The following is a 16,310-nucleotide window of genomic DNA, read 5'->3' on the forward strand; positions in this document are numbered from 1 at the left end:
AGTACATGGTCAGTTTTTTTATATGTACCATGTACTGCTGAGAAGAAAGTATATTCCTTTTTATCCTTGCTCAGTTTTCTCCAGATATCTATTAACTTTAATTTTTCTAGTATTTCATTCACTTCCTTTACTTCTTTATTATTTATTTTTCAGTTTGATTTTTCTAGTTCTGAAAGGGGAAGGTTGATATTCCCCCACTAGTATGGTCTTATTGTCTATTTTCTCCTTTAACTCCTTTAATTTTTCCTTTAGAAATCTAGACGCTATACCATTTGGTGCATACTACATTGTTTATAGTACCCTTTAGAAAAATTTAATTTCCTTCCTTATCTCTTTTAAACAGATCAATTTCTACTTTAGCTTTGTCTGGTATGGAACTGAAAATTTAAAAAAAAAAAAGTCTTACAATTTTAGTAGGTGAAGCACAAAACTCATACTCTTAGATTTCCACATTCCCCAGGTCCTGCCTCTCCCCTCCACCAACTACAACTTATGTCCTATTCTTTCTTGTTTGCTTATAGTTGGAAAGGTTCTTTTTCTAAAGACACCCATTTGAAAGTCCTGGGGGAAAGTAATGAAAGAATTTGAAGGTATTGAGGAGACGAAGGAGAGTTGGAAGAATTTCAAGCCCTGGGTAATGACTGGATTCACTGTAGATATAAGTTTTGTAACTTCCCTCTTGTATATGGCCTCTTCTTTCCTCTGACCCTACTACCATCCTGGTGTGACCCTTCATTATCTCATGCTGGACTATTGGAATGGACCCTACCACAAGTCTCTCTGTATTTTAACCCATCCTTCCCTAGCTGTCGAATTAATCTTCCTATGTTGTGTATCCAACTATGTCAGTTCTCTATACAATAAACTCCAGTGACTCTCTATTACCTCCAGGACCAGATATAGAAATCATCTGTTTTACTTCTGAAGCCTTTCATAATCTGGTCCCTTCCTACCTTTTCAGTTTTCTCATACCTTATTCACATCCTACTCCTCATCCCTATTCTGTGATCCACTCACATTGGTCTCCTTGCTGCTCTTGCACAAGACAATCCATTTTCTAATTCCTTGTATCTTTACTGGCTGTTCATGCCTTGAATTGTCTCCTTATCTTTGCTTTCTGCCTTTCCTGTCTTTGAGTTACAGATAAAATCTTCCCATGTATGAGAAACTTATCCCTATCCCCCTTTAATACTAGTGCTTTTCCATTTCCAATGCATCCTACATATATCTTGTTTGTTCATAATTGTTTGCATGTCATCTCCTTCATTAACTAAGAACAGTTGACTGACTGTCCTTTCCTTTTTATCCTCAGTGCTTAGCAATGTTATTGGCACATAGTAGATACTTAAATGTTTGTTGCCTCACCTCACACCCTGTAAATTAGCAAAAATGACAAAAAATGACAAAGTTAAAGGGGTTGTGGGAAGATAGATACATTAATATATTGTTGATGTAGTTGTGAAATGGCATGGTTGTTTTGGAGAGCAATATGGAGTTCTGCATAAAGTGACTAAAATGTCCAGACCCTTTAAATTAGACATTCCATTACTTGTTATAGTTCCAAAGTATACCCCATTAAACCCCAAGGAAGCCACTGATGGGAAATGAGTCCTCTTATAATGGCAAAATATTTATAGCAGCACTTTCTGTGAGGGCTATGAATTGGAAACAAAGTAAATGTCCATTGAATAGGGAATTTCTAAACAAATTGTGATACCTGAATGTGCTATAAGAAATGATGCATGTCATTAGATAGATACAGAGAAGTATGAAAAAGATCAATATAAACTGATGCAGAGTGAAGTAAACAAAGACAAGAAAACAACATACACATCAACTTGAACAAGGTTTAAAAAGAACAAGGCTACACCATAAAATCAAAAGTAAATGTAACAAATTATAAGATCAAGTAGAAGTTCAATAAAGATATATAAGAAGATACCCCAACCAACTCCATTGTGTAGGTGAGAGGTCCACGTGTTATACATTGCACTATATCCTCAATGTATTCATAAGTTTTGCTGATTTTTTCTCCCTCTTAAAAAATACTATTTGTCATATGGAATGGCTCCCAGAGATGGGAGGGGGAGGAATACATGGGATATTATGGTGATGTAAGAAGCTTAAAACATCAATTAAAATAATTTTAAAAAATATTTATAGTCTGACTATTCTTCTCAGCAAAAAAATATTGTGGGCTCAAGTTGATTGAAAGACAGGTCTAGAGAGGGGAGGTCCTGGTCTCAAATGTGGCCTCAGACATTTCTAGCTGTATGACTCTTAGCAAGTCACTTCAACCCCATTGGCTAGCCCTTCCTGCTCTTCTGCCTTGGAACCAATGTTCAGTACTGATTTTAAGACAGAAAGTAAGGGTTAAAAAAAAATATATATATATATATATGTATGTATGTATGTATGTATATTAGTGCCATTAGGGAAAAAAGTTTTAGAAGGATCAAACTAGATCTACCTCATCAAAATCAGAAATATACATGTATGTACACATGTATATTATATTTACTTCATTAAAGCAAAACTTCCAAAGCTCACAAATACTTTCTAATAGAATCTGAACATACAGAAAATCTGAGGGAATTTGGAGTGATGAATGTGCTATTTTAGGTTAGCTGAGAAAGAGGGACTTGAGCCAAGAAATTAAAATGTAACAAAGATTGTGAAGAGAAGGTAAGAGCAGGACTGCTCAACGACTATGTTGTTTGTGTTTTCTTTGCCAAGTAAAATGACCTTTGGACTAGGAGGGACTGAACAAAAATGAGTAATAGTGAGTTGATATCCAAGATAAATAAGGAAATAATAAGAGAACTCATACTTGTCCTTGATGAATTTAGGTCTCAGGACCCAGATGAACTTTATCTTGTGTTTTGAAAGAAAAGGAGGATGAGAATGGTGAGCTACCGTCAATGATATCTGAAAAAATATGAAGAACAGAAAGGGTACTGTAGGACTGGGATGGGACAAATGTTATTCCAATTTTCAAAAAAATGAAGAGAATTAAATTTAATATAGTCCATTGAACTTGATTTTAATTCGTGGGAGAATCTTAGTGTGTGTTATTAAAGAAATGGTTAGTGAACATCTAGTAAAGGAAGTAATGATCACAAAAAATCAGCATGACTTCATCAAGAACAGGCCATACCAAGCAAACTTTGTTTTTTCTTTTGGTGAAAGGATTATCAGATTTTAAAAAAAAACTGATATAATCTTTCTAGATTTTACCAATAATGTATATATATATATATATATATATATATATATATATATATCTTCTCATACTATTCTTGTAGGAAAAGACAGGTAGAGGACACATGAGGATATAGTAAGATGAATTTGAAGTTGATTGGATGGGCAAACTCAAAAGGCAGTCATTAATGGTTAAAATATGTTGACTTAGAAGGTATTCTCCAGTGATCTGTGTGGGGCTCTCTGAGGTTTAACACTTTTATGAGTGACTCTGATAAAGATATAAATAACTTTCTTTTTATACTCCCAGATGATAAAAAGCTACAAGGTATAATTGAGTCACCAAATGATGGCCAGGATTAAAAGAGATATTGATAGGTTAAGAGATAGAGCTGAGACTAATAAAATAAAATTTTTAAATGAAAAATGTAAAGTCTGACAAATGGATCCAAGAAGTGAACTTTACAACTATAGTTTGATTGGTTATTATTCTTCATATACAAAGAAGCTCAAAATGACATCATTGGGTGATTTGGATTTAAGTGAGGCAGAATTGCACAATGTCCTCAACCTTATTCTGTCTTCCAGAGTCATCAAAGTTCAGTGGCAAGACAAAAGTCAAGATGACTAGTAATGGCTGGGTATGCAGTGGATGATCTTGGTTTCTTTGATGTGTGACAACTTTAAGTGCTTGTTTCTGTTGCCTTCATAACTTTGGAACAAATTGTTCTTATCCTCCCATTCCACCAGGAGAAATCTTCACATGCCTAAAGTAGAATCCCCCTCCCCCAATTCACCAATGGGTTTGAGTGCCATTGGTTACCTTCAACCTAGTTTAGTCTGCCTGTTGAGATAGTTTTCCAGGGTGTGGTTGCTGACCATGCTACAGCTTCTTGGCATCACAGGTGAGAGTTGGGTGGCAAGTGGACACCAAAGGAGGAATCCAACCCTGAAAAGACTCAGCAACCCTCCCACCAACGGTACTACCACTCCAACTACAATATGAGAGAGATATGCTTACCTAGTATATTGCCTAAAAAAGGTTTAATGAACTGTAATCTTAATATGAACTAAAAGTGGATATGGTAGCTAAAATAAAAAATAGAATTTATACTTGCATTAATAGAAGTATGGAATCCAAGTGTGACCCTTAGCTCAAAGGTCATTTGTATGAGACTTTCTCCTTATTGATGGAGATTATTTTTATTTTTATTATATACATGTGCTTGTAAAAGGGGTAAACAAGGTGGGGAGAGCCCATGAGAAGAGAGATCTGAGCTTTTCTGGTTTCTACCTTTGAGATATCTGTCTTGAAACCCCTGAAAGGAGAGAAAGACTCTGGGAAGAAGCTTACATAGAGAGGAGCTGGCAATATTTATCATGGCCATGCATCCAGTGTGCTACACTAGAGATTTCAGGAAATCTCCCCTTGGAAGAGATTTGGGATTTTCCCTGAGTTGCATTGTTATCTTGTTTACAAATGGAAAGCTCATTCACTCTGCATTGTCTGATATTTTTCCATTATGTATACTTTCTCTGATTTCTTTTTTTGCTGTTGCCTTGAATAAATGAATTTACTTGGCTATTCATAATATGTGTTCATTATAGAATTGGCATGTGGTGGAAATGCAGTCAAATCTTGGACATATAACTTGGGAACTGTGAAGATTAAATTAATGATTGTGAAGATTAAATTAACTCCCCCTCCAATTTTTTAGATTTAATCACCAAAAGCATAAACACCCCATTCACACTTGAGTGGGGGAGGTCTGTGACTAGGTGTGCAATAGTGGGTGATGAATCAGAATCAAACTGACTGCCCCCTGGGCAGACCTAAGCAAAGCTTTAGCAGTAATTGGTAGATGTAAAAGTGGAGGAAGACACAGGATGTGATGCAAAAGAAAGTGTCTTTAAAAGGGAGTTATTACCTCCTGGGACAACTTTGGCTTCTTTGGAGTTCTGAGTTTGAGTTGGAGGCTGGTGAAGAATCTGCTGACTAGACCTGAGACCTTTCCTGGTGAGACTGTTCTTAAATCTCTCCCTTTGGACTCACAGGTGGTGAGTGAAAAGAGCTGACTCCCTTCCTGGATTTTCTGAAGAGACTAGCCTCAGGAGAGATCTATCCTCTTGAGAGAGACTCCCTGCATTCCCAGGTCCTTGGCTAAAAGATGAGGCCTCTCTGGCTAAGGACTAAACTCCTTTGCCTGTTTTTGAGTCAGGGGCCAAAGCAAAATACTTAGTGCATAGGCTAGATATCTTACCCTATCCTCTCTCTGATCTCCTACTTCACTCTTTCTATATTTTGTAAATAAATCTCTTTGGAATTTCATAAAATTCCTGGTGACCCTATTCTTAAATAATCCAGTCCAACCTTTTATTAAAAAAAAAACACAACAACAAAAAAAACTTTCCCCCTCTTATAGAACCTTTTTTCCCCATTATGGAATAGTAATTAGAAGTATAGCTTGAATCTAAAAATTACTTCTCCTAAGAGTAACAATATTTAGGGAGCTATAAAATAAATATAATCTTAGCCCAGTGTTCCCTTTAACTGAGGAGAACAGAGTGCCTTACCTTTGGACCCAAGCTTCTGCTTTCCCTCCTGGTAGTAATTAAGGTCTTTCTTGGAGAAAAGTATGAGAAGAAGATGCCAGAAATATCTATTCTTGCCTCCCTGAAAGCCATATCTAGACAGATCCATATGATATATCTATATTGTTAGGCTACCTGGGAACATTCCATTAAACCTCTTCAGCACTTGGTTGCTCTCCAAGGTGCTAGTGCTGCTTACCCTGAGTGGCAGAGAATTCTGACTTTTGACATTGAATGGGATTTAATTTTTAAAGAGCCCAAAGGCACATATGCTAGGAAGCCATTTTATTGTTGTTGTTCTGTTCTTTGGTGTTTATAAATACTAATTTGTGAATTTCAAAACTATTCCACCCTAATCAGACCATTCTTTAGAAGATCTGATTTAGCTTTTTCCTTGTCAATAACAATAGATACTTGGAATAACAGAATCAGGTCTTGGAAACTACATTTTTCCTCCCTTCTTAGTTTAACAAGATTAGGAAGGTCTGCATCAAACTCAAGATTTAATTATCTGGGAAAATGGCCTTCAACAGACATGTGCAAAAAAAAAGGACAGACCTCTGGGATGTCCTAAGTCAAGCTTGAGCCACCATTGGCACGTGTGAGACACAGGAAGTGAGGTAGAGAACAGCCTCTGGAGTTCTCATAACTTCCTGTGGAGAGGGCTAGACTTCAGTTCGATCCTGGAGCTTGAGCTTGGAGGAGCCTTACAGACAGCTTTCCTTCAGACTGGTCACATGAGTGATAAGGACTGACCCTTTTCTTTGCCTTGGCTTTCCAAGGCCTTAATACCTGCTTTGGCTCAGCCTGAACCAGAGTGGTTCTGAGTTAAACTCCTTTCCTTCTCTCCCTCTTTCCTTCTCTCCCTTTCTCTCTCTCCCTCTAATATTTTCTTCCTCCTGTTGTAATTAAATCACCATAAAAACTTGGCAGCTGACTTGCATATTTTATTATTTGGCATTTCCCTTGGTGACCATTTAAATTTAGATTTTTTCAGTCTCAACCATAATACTCACCCTTTACAAATTATAGTGAATAATAGTAGAACATATCCTGTGTTGTGTAACAACTTTATATAGACTTTAAATATCATAGGACATGGCAAATGGTGTCTTATGTTTTCTATGGGATTGTTTCCTACATTTTCCTTATGTGATTTTTACCCTGTTTCCCCAGAGTTGCTATATGGTTTTGGATATGAGTGAATGGAACCAGTAATGGCATTAACTATAAGAACTGTGTTAACCTATGTACCATTGATTTGCATATGTTTACTTGTATTGTATAAGTGTAAATTTGTGGTTTTTGGAGTTGGCTATAGAGTAAGAGCAATTGTGTTATGGATAACAAAAGATTCTGAGATGAAAGAGATGATAATGATTATGAAAGATAAAATAGAGGCAATGGAGTTATGTGTGAAAGAGAAGATAATTTTAACCAATGATATTGTGAATGTTTTAAAAGATAATGTTATAAATAAGGAAAATCATGATGGAAAAAATTTTAAATTGTCTAGTTTGGAAAGGGAAGATGCAGAATGCAATAAAAATCAAGGATTGCTGTTCCCTTTAAGGGATATCCCTGTTGAGACACAAGATGAAATATGTAAGGTTAAAACTCAAATTATTTACACCTGAATATTAGGCATAGAACTCCTTGCTTTTCAGATGAACCTAATAAGGTAGTAAAAGAATTTCAAAGAGCTATAGAGATTTTTTACCCTGATTATGCAGATTTTTATTTATAAATGAAGGAGTTATTAACTAAGAGGGAAAGGAACTAATTCATAGAGGAAACAAAGAATGACCCATTATTGACCCAATGGCCATGACATTTTGGAGGTTTGGATATGAATTTATCTCCTGATTATTAAATGATGAAACAAGCCAGAAGGTCAATTATAAATGTGATGAAGAGACATACTAAAAGCCCTAATGCTTGGTCTAAATTTGAGAATATTAAACTGAAATTAAATGAGTCACCTACAAGTTTTCTTGAAAGAATAACAGATGCAGCTGAAATGGCTTTAGTCCTGGATATCTTAGGAGATGACACAATTGCACACATTATGAGGATATTTGTGAAAAAAAATGCATGCCCTAAGATTAAATTATTTTTTTAAAATAATTGCCCAGATTGGGAAGAAATGGGACTGGAAGAATTAAGGAGAAAGGCAACTTATGTGTGTATGGACAATGATGATAAATATGAAGATAGGGATACTGTAATAGAAGATTTGAAAAAGAAATTAAGGGATGCAGAAAATAAAGGAAGGGACAGTGAAATAAAGAAAATAAAGGCGGTGGCAGCACTTAGATCTGTGCAACCAAACAACCACTATATGCCAAGAGAAAGGATATCTGGACCCCAGAGGTGTTTCTTATGTAATCATGTTGGACATTTTGTTAGGGAATGTAGGTTTAGAGGGCAATTTTCTAGACAATTAACTAGGAATATATATATTAGAATTAGGATTATATATAATAGATAGCATAATAATAATTGGAATAATAATTATCAGAGAAGAAATAATGTAAGCAATTGCCAAAATGTTTGCTGTCAGGGAGCTCAAGCACCTGATTTAAACACTATGCAAGAGTGGGTAAAATCAGAAGCAAGATCAAAATACAGTCAAGTAGTGAGTGTGAATAAGGGTAGTCAGAAAGAACAAAGGGGCATGTTCATTATGAAGGTGTACCCAGAGTTCTAAGTATTTGAAGACTCAAGGGAAAATGAAGATAAGGTTAATGAATTTATAAATAATGTGATTGAAACAAAGGATAATGTAATTAGTGTTAATAATTGTGAGGAAAAAGAAAATTGTCATGTAAATTTAGTGAAAAATTCTAATGATTGTGAAATAATGGAAAATAGTGAAGAATATAAATTGGATAGAGATAATGTGATTCTGAGGTAGAGATAGAGGTACCAAGGGAGAGATTATTAAGACCAATGAGAGTAGTGAAAAATCTGATGATGGTGTTAAAAATGTGAAATCCTGGGAACATCATACAATTCAAGCAGATGTAAATTTGGATGGAAAGGAAATGACTGAGCTTTGTACTAATGTTACTGTGCTAGCACCAGTGTTGGAAACATTTCAACCACCTAATAGTACAGAATCATATGTGTCTATAACTATTGGAGATCAGATTTATGATCTTCTGATTGATACCAGTAAATCAGTTTTGCACAGTTTTCCTAAGAATTGTAAAGCTGTTGGTACAATGGAAGTAATAGGTGCTACTGGTAAACCAGAGAGTAGCAAAATTATAACCAAAAATTCTTAGTTTAGTTCCATTATCTGTGAAACATGCATTTCTGTGTATGCTAGATGGTCCAATGAGTCTTTTAGGTAGAGATTTATTATGTAAATTAAGGGCAACACTCCAATGTACCGATACTGGTGATATCTCATTCCATCTACCAGAAAAATCTCTGAAAGCTTTTCCATTGATGTATTAGATTCAGTCAGTACAAAGGGCGACTTAGATTCAATCTATCCTGTATCTGAGGATATCCCTGAAGATCTTTGATCAAAATATTCCACAGATGAAGGTCTATTGAAATCAGCTATTCCAGTAAAGATGAGGACTAAGGAAGGACCAGTTCCTTGTGTACCTCAATATCCCTTGACTAAAGAAGCAATTGAGGGTATAAGACCAATCATTGAATCCCTAATCCAACAAGTGATCATAGTGGCTTGCTTCTCAGAATTTAATACCCCTATTCTTCCAATCAAAAATCCAAAGTTAGATTAGAATGGCAAAGTTATATATCATTTAATACCGGATTTAATAGCAGTCAATTATTATGTAATCAAGACTTATCCTGTTGTACCAAGTCCAGCTGCTATAATTTCTTCCATTCAAAGTCAGGCAAGATATTTCACTTTGGTTTTTATGTTCAGGTTTTTTTCTTAATTCCAATTCATAAAGATTCTCAAAATATCTTTGCTTTTACCTGGGGGAAGAAAAAAAAAACAACTTAGTGGATATGGACTCATTTGCCACAGGGATTTACCAATTTGCCAAGCCAATTTTCACAAATTCTGAATAGAAATCTAAAAACTGTAACATTCAAAGAAAGTAAATTGGTGCATTTTGTGGATGATATTTATCTTTCATCCCCAAATGCTAAGGTGTGTCTGAGAGACTGCAAGGTTCTTTTGTTAGAATTATATGTGTGGGCATAAAATCTCCAAGGCAAAATTACAATGGGTTTTGCCTCAAGTTCAATATCTTGGTTTTATGATATCAGAGGGTTCCAGAAGAATCACACAGAAAAGAATATCAGATATTCAGAAACTGAGTGCTCCTAAGACCAAAAAGCAACTCATAGCTGTTTTTAGAACAACTGGTTTCTATAGACAATGGATACCTGGATATAGTGAATTAACAAATATCTAACAGATTTAACCAGGAATACAGAACCAGAACCTCTGAAACTAAACCCTGAACATCTGCAAACCTTAAGCAAGCTTAAAGAAGCCATTTTATCTGCTCCAGATTTGGGTATCCCAGACTATACAAAACCATTCCAAGTGTTTGTCAATGAAACTAAAGGTATTGCTTCTGGTAGACTGACACAGACTTTAGGACAAAGTTATCATCTAATTGGATATTACAGTTGTCAGCTTAATCCAATAGCTGCAGGTACAGTTCCTTGTCTAAGGGGTGTAGCAGCTGCTGCAGTGTTAGTCCAGAAGTTGGCAGGTTTAGTTTTGAGATGTCCATTGACTGTATATTATTCACATCAAATAGAAACACTAATGAGAAAATTTCGTACTCAAGCTTATTCAGATCAACAGATTTCTAAGTATGAAATTATTCTTCTGGGTAGTGGGAATATCCAGGTGAGGGGGTGTAGTATATTAAATCCAGTTATGCTTCTTCTTGATTTGCCAAAGAATGGTGAACCATTACATGAACATGTGGAAGTAGTAGATCTAGTGGATATGCTGAGGATGAATTTAAAAGATACTCCTATTGAAAATCCAGATTTGGTGTTATTCAATAATGGTTATTCACATTTGTGTGATGGAATTCGATGTACTGGTGCCGCACTGGTCACAGAATTTGAGACACTGGTATGGCTCATTACCTAGTAAACTTAGTGCTCAAGGAGCAGAGTTAGTGGCATTGAAGCAAGCATGTCGTCTAGCTAATGGTAAAAGTGCTAATATTTTTACAGACTCTCGGTATGCATTTTCTGTATGTCATGCAATAGGGAATATCTGGAAACAACAAGATTTTATTACTGCATCAGGAAAACCAATTACACATGCAAAAATAGTAACTGCGTTGTTGCATACTATCCAAAAACCTAAACAGCTAGCAGTGACCTATTGTAGAAGTCATACTTGTGGCAGAGATTCAGTCTCTAAAGGAAATCACAGAACTGATATAACTGCTAAATTTGCAGCCTGGAATGCACCAGTGTATGTAATGAATTTGTCAACTATTGAGTCTGATGATTTAGAAAGAGCTTATGTAGACTCAGAAATTCAGAAGTAGGAGAAATTTGGAGCAAGGAAAGAACATGAAATATGAGTTTCAGACACTGGAAAACTGCTGTTACCAAAAGATTTGTATACCTATTTGTGTCAAGCCCTTTTGGTACTCAAGCTATAGTAGACTCTGTAAAAAGGCAATGGGTAGCACTGGGAATAAGTACTATTGCGAATAAGATCTGTACAATTTCTGTTTGCCAAAAATTCAATCAAGGTACATTCAGAAAGAAAGGTTTGGGTGGTAGACCTTTGGCATATTGTCCAGAGTTTGCAAATAGATTACATCAGCATGCCAAAAGTTGGAAGATACAAGTTTTGTCTTGTAATTGTGGATAGATTAACAAAATGGCCTGAAGCTTTTTCATCTAATAATAATACAGCTAGCTTTTTGGTTAAAGTATTGCTTAAGGAAATTGTTCCTAGGTTTGATGTATCAATTACCATAGATTCTGATAAAGGATCTCATTTTACACAAGCTATCCTGAAAAGGGTCTATGAGAATCTAGAAATAATACCTAAATATCATATTCCTTATCATCCACAAAGCTCAGGTCAAGAGGAGTGTGTGAATAGGTTACTCAAGACTATGATGGGGAAAATTTGTGCTGAAACTCATCTAAAAATAGCCATATATTCTTCCCATAGCTTTGTTTTACCTACATACAAGACCAAGAACAGATTTACATATATCGTCTTATGAAATGCTCTTTGGCCATGTGAGATTGTGTATACATCTCTCTTCAGAAGAGATTGTCAACTTGCTTCATATTTAAGTGCATTGCAACAATGCCTTAGAGAACTGCATGATATGGGAATATTGTTCTAGTTTGGTCCATTGGATTTTTCTCTTCATAATTTTTAACCAAGTGATATGATATATGTGAAAAATTTTGCAAAAACATCAGCAATACAAGAGAGTTGGGTAGGTCCTTATACAATTGTGTTAGTTTCACCTTGTATCATTGTATCATTAAATTAGCTCATGGAATTGATAATTAAAATGTACCAATTGTTGAAGAAGAAAATGAAGAAGAGTTCTTAGAAAGCTGAGATTCATCCGTCAAATAGATTAGTAAGGAGAGGAACATTCCAGTGGAAGAGGGCATTTGGATGCAAGAGGACTTTGCAGTTAAAGAGGAGGATTCAGAAAATTGGACATTGTACAAGGACTGGAAGGCTTATAAATATTAAGCCATAAAGACTTTGAAGGGAATTTTCAATGAAGAGGATCAAGTGATTGATGAACTAATGGTTTTAAGGAATTTGGGTAATATAATATAACACAACATAACATATATTCACAAGCATTCATAAATACATTTTACTACCATGGATTTTGGTGAGGAAGAATTCTTCTAACAAGTTGAGAAGAGAAGGAATAATCTGAAGTTTTGGTAAATATATTGCATGCAACAGTAAGATAACAATAACACTACAGTAACACTGGCATAACACTAAAAACAAAATGACATAGCATGAATAACAATATAATAAAAACATAAACAAAACCATAAACAAGCTTAGAATACATTGAATCACTAGTTGAATGAGTGAAACAATGTATAATTAGATACTAATAATGTTATAATTATTAACAAAAAATAATTAGCTACTTAGTTTAAAATAGTAGTAGTATAGGTAGATAAGATTAGTTTTAGATTTTATTAAGAAAGGGCATTAGTTAGATTAGAGTTTAAGATTGATAAAATAAGGTAAGATACTGAATCACATTACAAAATACATTGCAACATACATTACATAGCAATATGACATATAATACCACATATCACACATAAATGTAAATACATATGTAAATATATGTAAATAGTGTGTTCTATAGTTAGGATTGTAAAATTAATTGTATTATAGCAATGTATATATGTAATATGTGTAAATATGAAGTATATGTGTGTATATGTATAGCATATGTATAAATTATGTGCACATATTATATTTATATATGTAAAACCTATGTAAATAGTTCACTTATTTTTCATCTATTGTTAAATGTATTTTGCATAAGTAAGTTTGATGGTTTGGTTTAATTTTTTTTTAAACTTATGCAATGTTGTATTCATTGTATTTTTTCAAATTTCGTCTAAGATTGCTGTTTATGCATTGCAATAGTAGTAGAATTTCTGTATTAGTTTATAAGAGTAGTATTTTATGATTTTAATATTTTGCATGAATTTGTGGTTGTATTTTAATTTTGATGTTATTTGCTTGTTTTGCTTTTGTATATGTTTGACCTGTATTTTGAACTTTGTAATTTTTCATTGTATACTTTCCCTTTTTCCTTTCCTTGATTAAAATCCATAGAATAGGATAGGATTAGATAGGATAAGATAGTTGAGTGTAGGTTGTTTATTATTTTGGGTAGACATTTTAGCTTAAAGAACATTTAAGTATGTTAAGTGCACAAATATCAAAATAGTATTTTCAAAACAATTTCGGCTTTGTTCAAAGTGTGGAACTATTAGAAAGGATTAGTTTTGCAACAAGCAAGAAGCAAGGAGGTCCCACAGGGCAAGGATTGGGTCAACATTCTGAGGGGACTGAGAAGGCAGTTGGGACTGACTGTTGTCTTTCTGGAAGAAGACAGAGAGAAAGGGGAGTTGGTTCTTTCTGAAGAAAAACTTTGAAGCTGCCAAGAAATTGGACCATCTTGAAGGAGTGGTTGAATGAGTGATTGCCTCACTCTGGTGGACAGTGTGTGGGTTAATCATCATTCCCCTTCTAATCCTGTGTGGACCTACAGAGCTTTCACTGGAATTTCTGCTTCGTCAAAGAAAGGACTCCTGTGTTGTGAGATTTCTTTGGGCCCTTTGTCCTTGTCTCTAACAATCTTTCTTAACTTTAATTTCTTAGTTAGTTTAGTATAATTATAGAAAATTTAGCATTTTAATATCTAGTGTGGATTAGAAGTAAGTTAGTCCCTGATTCCCTTCCCTCCCTTTCTCCCTTTAGTTAAATAAACCTTTTATTAGACACACACACACACACACACACACACACACACACACTCACACATATAGCTAGTTTGAACCCTTCTTTTAACCCACCCTATAACAATATATAACATATATGGGCAAAACAAAAGGGCACCTACACATCAAACTTTACATAGAAATAACAAGATAGTCTATCTCTTCTTTGCTCTGATCAGATCAAAACTGTGGAATTGTGTTCAGTGGTGGATAGTAGTTTAGGAAAGATATTAGGCTGGAGAGTGTCCAGAAGAGGGCAACTAAAATAGTGAAAAGCCTTGAGTTTGCACCATATGAAGATTAGTTGAAGGAGATGAAGCTATTTATCTGGAGAAGAAAAGACTTACAAGAGATATGGTAACTGCCTGTCTTCCTATTCTTAAAGCATTGCCAAATGGAAAAGGAATTAAAATTGAATAAATTTGTTTTACTTGGCCTCAGAAGGCAGAAGTAGGATACGTAGGTAGATGTTGCAAAGAGGCAATTTGGGATTCATGTAAGGGAAATTTTACTAACATTAAAGCTATGAAAAAGTGGAATGGACTGCCTTATGAGGTAGTAGGTTCTACTTCCCTGGAGATCTTTGAAGAAAGGCTGAATGATGTGTTATGGACTATCATGGTGGATATTCTTTTTTCAAATATGGTTAGACTAGATGACTACTGAGATCCTAACTGAAATTTTGTGAGTCTGTGAAACATCACTTCATGGACATATGGTCATCATGTATTGCAGTGCTCATAATAAGATTTGCAAAAAAGACAACCATGAAGATAACAAGATTTTGTATCAATATCTGTGATAGATGATAATTCTATGAAGAGCTAGATAAAATCTTCTAATCCAAGTCAACATATACTTTAATATTTGGTAAGTTCAGTGAAGAAATAGGGATGGGAACAAAAAAAGTTGTAGAATATGGCTAATTAATTCATTTAACAAGCTTTTGTTTGTTTTTAAACCTTTACCTTCTGTGTTAGTATGAATTCTAAGACAGAAGAACATCAAAGGCTATTCAATTGGGGCTAAGTGATTTGCCCAGAATGATTTGAACCAAAGTCCTCTTCCTAGGCTTAGTGCCTTATCCAGTATGCTACCTAGCTTCCCTTTAATAAGCACTTTTAAACACCTTTCAGCAGTCCTTTCTCTCAAGCTCATATTCTAATGAGGGAAAATAGCATGTAAACAGATAAATCAATAAAAGATATATGCAAAATAATTTGGTGTGGTCACAATGTGGGGAGGGTGGGGGAAGGAACACTAACAACTTGAACATCAGGAAAGACCTTAGTATAGAAGGTAGCTGAATTTTGAAGGAAGCTAGGTATTATAAGAGGCAGAAGTAAGGAGGTAGTTCATACCAAATGTGAGCCACAGTCTATGCGAAGAAACAGAGATAAGACAGGAAATGTTATAGGTAGGAAAAAGTAAATAAGCACGTTTTACTGGAATGTAAAATGTGTTTGTTGGTAGTGTGTGTGTGCATGTGTATATAATCGGGGAAGGCAGGCTGGAGCTGGATTGTAAAGAGCTTTAGATGACAAAGAGAGGAGTTAGTATTTAATCTTATAGGCAAGGAATTCAAGTAGCTACTTGAACTTTTTGACTGATGTGGTCCTATGTTGTAGGAATATTATTTTGGTAGCTTTGGTTTGGAGAGGTAAGGGACTATATGCAAAGACCAATTAATTAGGGAGTGAAAAAGGAGAGAGGTGATGAGAATCTGAATTGTGAATGGTGGCTCTGTGAATTAAGAGATAGAAATGAATAGGAGAGATGTTTTGTACATAGAATTATTAAGAGGTAGCAGTTGAAGTCTGTAAGCCAAAAACAAGATCAAGAGGATAAAGCACTTATTGTTTACTGAAAGAACATTTGATTAAACAGGGTAAAATTCTATTTTCAACGTTCTCCTCCAAAATATCTTCCATGTATATACTCAACTATATAACAATTCTTGAAAAAAGTAACAATTGAAATAAATTTATTTAATAACCCTTTGATTATAATATCAGGAA

This window comes from Monodelphis domestica, chromosome 1, assembly GCF_027887165.1.
Source record: "Monodelphis domestica isolate mMonDom1 chromosome 1, mMonDom1.pri, whole genome shotgun sequence".
NCBI classification, from domain to species: Eukaryota; Metazoa; Chordata; class Mammalia; order Didelphimorphia; family Didelphidae; genus Monodelphis; species Monodelphis domestica.